Raw genomic sequence first — 5,020 nt, forward strand, 5'->3', positions numbered from 1 at the left:
CATAGTGTCACAACACATCAACTAGCCCCACTTATGCCTTTTCATGGAACTCCATTCTTCAATGTGTTGAAGTTACATTTGGTTCATTGAGGTCAAAAGCTAATGCTTATTTATTTTTTATACTATGTTTCATAAAGCTTATTTTTACCCCTCACCCCAATTTTAGTAAATTTTTGGTTAAAAAGCACTATTGTAGATTTAACTTACTGATTCCTTTTCTTCCACATGAGTTCAGGAGGTAGATTGGTGAAGGATTTAAGTGACAGACACCACTTTGTGTCTTGCAATAAAATTATTTCTTCTCTCCAAACATGATACTCTCTTATGCCGTCAAGTTTGATATCCTTGAATTCATCTTAACTGAAAAACAATTGTATTGCACTTAATTTGTGCCAAGTGCTGTTGTAAATACTCTCTTAACATGAACTCGTTTAATTCTCACTACAGTAACAGAACCAGGTACTGTTATTAGCTTCATGTCACAAATGAGGAAGCTGTGGCACACAGAGGTTAAGCAACTTGCTCAAGGTCACACAACTAATAAAATACTTAGACTTCAACCCAGGTATTGTGTGCGCTTATAAAATAAAGACTTAGACTTCAACCCAGGTATTGTGTGCGCTTATAAAATAAAGACGTAGACTTCAACCCAGGTATTGTGTGCTCTTACTGCATCACTGAAGCAGGCTGCCTCTTTCTTCACAAAAAAATACTTCAGTATCTCAATAAATGAACATGTAGTAAGCCTGATTTACCAGTTCACTATACATTCCAGGTTAGTCTGAAACTGCAGCCCACAACATAGACACCGTGCACGTGAATAGGCTTCACTCATAAGAAATTGACTACATATGTTCATCAGTCCTTTATCATTTTACTTCAGAGCTGAGGTAATTGTGCAAATGCATATGCATTATCTTTCCTTCTGTTTCTAAACATTCATCTTCTTAAAATAGCTTTGCACTTGTAATCATATTATTTTGTTTTTGTACAATGTTAGGCAAGTAGCAAGAAAGCCATTTAAGAGCCTGTGTTTTGCTGCCAGACTGCATCGTTATGAATCCAGATTGTCACATAATACGTGACCTTGGGCAAGTTACATACTCTCTTTGTTGCTCAGTTTTCTCATATGAAAAAATAGAGATTATAATACATCTTACTTTATAGGGTTGAAATGAGAACTAAATTAGCAAAGTATGTAAAGCATGTACACAGTGCTCAGCATGTAGTAAGCATTATGTCAGTGTATAGGTTATATACAATTTGCAAAGTACGCTACCATTCATATATACTTCAGTTTGGCCTTTTCTCATTATTGACAATTATTGATATATTTTTATAAATCTAGAGGTGCCCAGAGTTTGATTCTTAAGCCTCATTAGCATACTCAAAGAAAAATTACATATTAAACCCATTTACCCATACATTGTTGACAAGTAGCAAGTTAGAAAGTAAAAAATGAAAAACTTATATGTAGCACAAATTTATTTAATTCGGTTATAGCCCTGGCTCTGTGTAATCCCTGCAAGCCTTTAGTCTTCCTTCTAATTATATGGGAAACACATCCATTAAATTACAAGGGTAAAATACCAATGATAAATTGGAAATTTGTATAGATTTCTTAACCTTTTGGCAAATACACACATAAATTAAGAATCAAGGAAATTTCAGTATCCTAAACAAACATATCATGGGTCATATTTCTATACATTTTAGCCACTTATTGTATAATAGTTTGACTTTTGAAATGATAGACAAAATAATTTATATGTGTATATTATTTTACCTAGCATATGTAGGCATAGAGAATGCTTAGTTTCTTATGGTGATCTTATTATTGAATGGTATTTTAAAACTCTGATACAGTAATAGGATTTGATGACATGTGATTACAAATATTCTCACGAATTGAGGTCAAATGTAAGATGATTAGTCGAGTTATATCTAATGTTGTTATAATCCTGTGCTATTTAGAAATGTCAACTGAGTAGTGACTTAGAAAAAAACTGACACTCCATTTTCTTATCTTTCTTTTAAATGTCATACTGAAGAGCAAAATACCTGTGGGCCAGAGGGTATTTTGAGTTGTTTTTGAACTAAGGTTTTTATATATTGAAGTCAATATATACTTTGGTCTCATTTATATGATAATATAACACCTTATTTCAATGAAACATAGAATACTAACACATTGAAACATAGCATAAAAAGCGAAAGCTCTAGAGAGGGGGCAGTGAAAGAGGAAGTTTAACCCTTCAGTGCTTCTTCATGGGTCATTGAAGCTGTGATGTCAGTTTTCCAATGTACACTCGACTGGGATAGACTGCTAGAAAAAAATTATCCTTTCATACGTCCTCTATTACTTTTTTTTTTTTTTGTTTTCATGTTATTCCACACTTTCAGATTCAGATCAGATTCAGGCTTTATTAGCTCCTGACATGCCTTTACCAAATTTCTACTGGACAATGGAACTTCCTCATATTCGTGTGTATTTATTGAAATCGTAATATATGACAGTCTGGCAGGTTCTGAGAAAATATGTACTATAGAAACGTTTACTGATCACCTAGAAAAATATATAAGTAACTTCGCAGTCTCAGTCAGTATTATGAGTTCTTGTCAGAAGTATCTACAAGATTGATTGAAGCTTGTGGAGAGGTACCCAACTCCGAGGGGCACACTTAGAAAAGGAATTTGGAGGAAGAAGAGACAATCAATCTGAAGTCTGAAGTATTCACTAGAGTTAGTTGAGTGTCAAAAGAATGTAGTAGTGACAAATACGCGTTTTGGAAGAAGTGAAACTCAGTTTCATCAATAACAGGTTGTGTGACCTCAATAGGGACATCATGCAGAGTTGTTCAGGGTGATCTTCATACCAATGTTTCAGGCCAAAATTGCTAATCAACATGAAAGCCAGCCAGAGGTCTGCTTGCCCACCCACAGAACACAGTAATTTCTGTGACTGCTAAGGGCAGACATTTTTCTAATCCACAGGTACAATGCAGCCCTAGACCTTAAGTTAGTTACTTAACATCACTAGCCTTCAGATACCTAAAGTGGAGATTATAATAGTAGCTACTTCATAGTATTGTGAGAATTACATGAAATAATTCTCATAATTTGTTTTGATGTGCTTAAATAAGCTCAGGAAACTTTTTGTCATCATGAGAAAAGATGAAGTGGGGGAGATAAACATGGATAAGAATGATTACCAACACCAATATTTTTCAAGTGGAAGTCTCACAATATGAAATAAAGCAAGATTCTGAGATATGAGATAATATCAAACAAAAACTATATCTGACATCTTGAATTTAGAATAAGTTACTTCTCACTAAATGAAACTTTTTTTTTAATTTTTGTGGTTTAAAAAAAATCTCTATTCACATTATATTTCTTCTTTTCACTTTTTTTCTTCTCCTTTTCCCTTTACATTCAGTGTATAAAGAGACCCGCCGGTCTTGTCCATAAATACGGCTTGTAGCAACTAAAAAGCTTCAAAACCACAAAACATCTGCATGGTTACCCATTGAATTTATTTTTCATATAAATGGCTTTGACTCTGCTAATAGATAAATAAATTAACTGTCATTTTAATTTTCAGCAAAATTTAGAGAGAATTGATGTTTCAAATATCATACACTTTGCCCCTGCTGATTCTGTTTCTTCCTTCTGAACTACTCAGACCAGTACCAGCGACAAGGAAATGACTCCTTTTGATTACAAAATAAATGAAAATTGAAGATCTGTCAAAATGTATCCAGTAGAATTGCACAAAGCAAAATAATTCTTCAACTCTGTGATGAAAGGATGAGCTCCCTCTGTGATCATCACTTCCTAGGATTGAAGAATTCATGGTTGTGTGGTTTGAAATTAAACTGAGTTCAAAAGTGTGAAAGAATTTTTTTTTCTTTCTGGTTATCTCCTTGAAAACAAACAAACAAAAAAACCCTGAAAAGTCCATACCAGTAGGATATTTGGATTACTATGCAGCAAAATTCACTATTGAGCTATTAAGTAAATGAATGACAGTGGTTGTTAAAATTTTCTTATATCATTATATTATCCAGATATCCATAAAATTAAAGGAGATAAATTATGCTAATTTTAACCTACATATTTTGATATTTAATTCTCCGTTATTAAACTCATGTTGCTACAAGTACTTGAAAAATTCCTAACTGTATAGAGATTATGATGTATGGCAATTATGACTAGCTTATGTAGAATATAAACTAAAAATACCAGAGAACATGGACACACAGCAAATTAAATACTAGGTTAGGAAACTTTCAGAAATTTATTAATTTTAAGATTGAAAAACAGGTATTATTCATCAAAAACTCACCATATCATAGATGATAAATTACATGTATCTGATTCAAATTTCTGCAACATAAAATATATATTAACATAAAACATAATAAATAATTACACTACAAAATTTCCATGGTAAATTATACCTTTATTTTACAACAGTGAAAACTTTTCATCAAATTAGAAATTTAAGCTTCCTCCCTTCCTCCCTTCCTCCCTTCCTCCCTTTCTCTCTCTCTCTCTCTTTCTTTCTTTCTTTCTCTCCCTCTGTGGCCCGGGCAGCAATCTCCTCGTCTCGCTGCTGCCCCGCGCCGCGGACTGCCTGGGACTGCCGGCGCGCGCCACCGCTGCCTGTTGTTTCTCCTTTGCCTGCCGGCGCGCGTTCGCCATCTTGGCCACGCTAGTCGCCAGCTCCTGACCCCGAACGCGCTGCCCGCCTCGGCCTCCCAGGGTGCTGGGACTACAGACGGAGTCTCGCTCACCCGGTGCTCGGTGTTGCCCGGGCTGGAGTGCGGTGGCGTGGTCTGGGCTCGCGGCAGCCTCCGCCTCCCAGCCGCCTGCCTTGGCCTACCAGGGTGATGGGATTGCAGCCCCTGCCCGGCCGCCGCCCCTTCTGGGAGGTAGGGAGCGTCTCTGCCCGGCCGCCCCTCTGCCTGGCCTCCCCATCTGGGAAGTGAGGAGCGCTTCTGCCCGGCCACCCATC

The 5,020-nt window shown here is 36.3% G+C and overlaps 1 long non-coding RNA gene across 1 annotated transcript in view; it reads right to left on the minus strand.

Moving 5' to 3' along the window:
• Window positions 1-298: 298 nt before the first annotated feature.
• Window positions 299-5,020, minus strand: part of LOC131381650 (uncharacterized) — a 26,222-nt gene continuing 21,500 nt past the window's right edge. Inside the window, exon 3 of the long non-coding RNA XR_009210527.1 lies at window positions 299-360. This is a non-coding gene — a long non-coding RNA (uncharacterized LOC131381650). The remainder of the gene's footprint in view (window positions 361-5,020) is intronic.

This window comes from Hylobates moloch, unplaced genomic scaffold, assembly GCF_009828535.3.
Source record: "Hylobates moloch isolate HMO894 unplaced genomic scaffold, HMol_V3 SCAFFOLD_2, whole genome shotgun sequence".
NCBI classification, from domain to species: Eukaryota; Metazoa; Chordata; class Mammalia; order Primates; family Hylobatidae; genus Hylobates; species Hylobates moloch.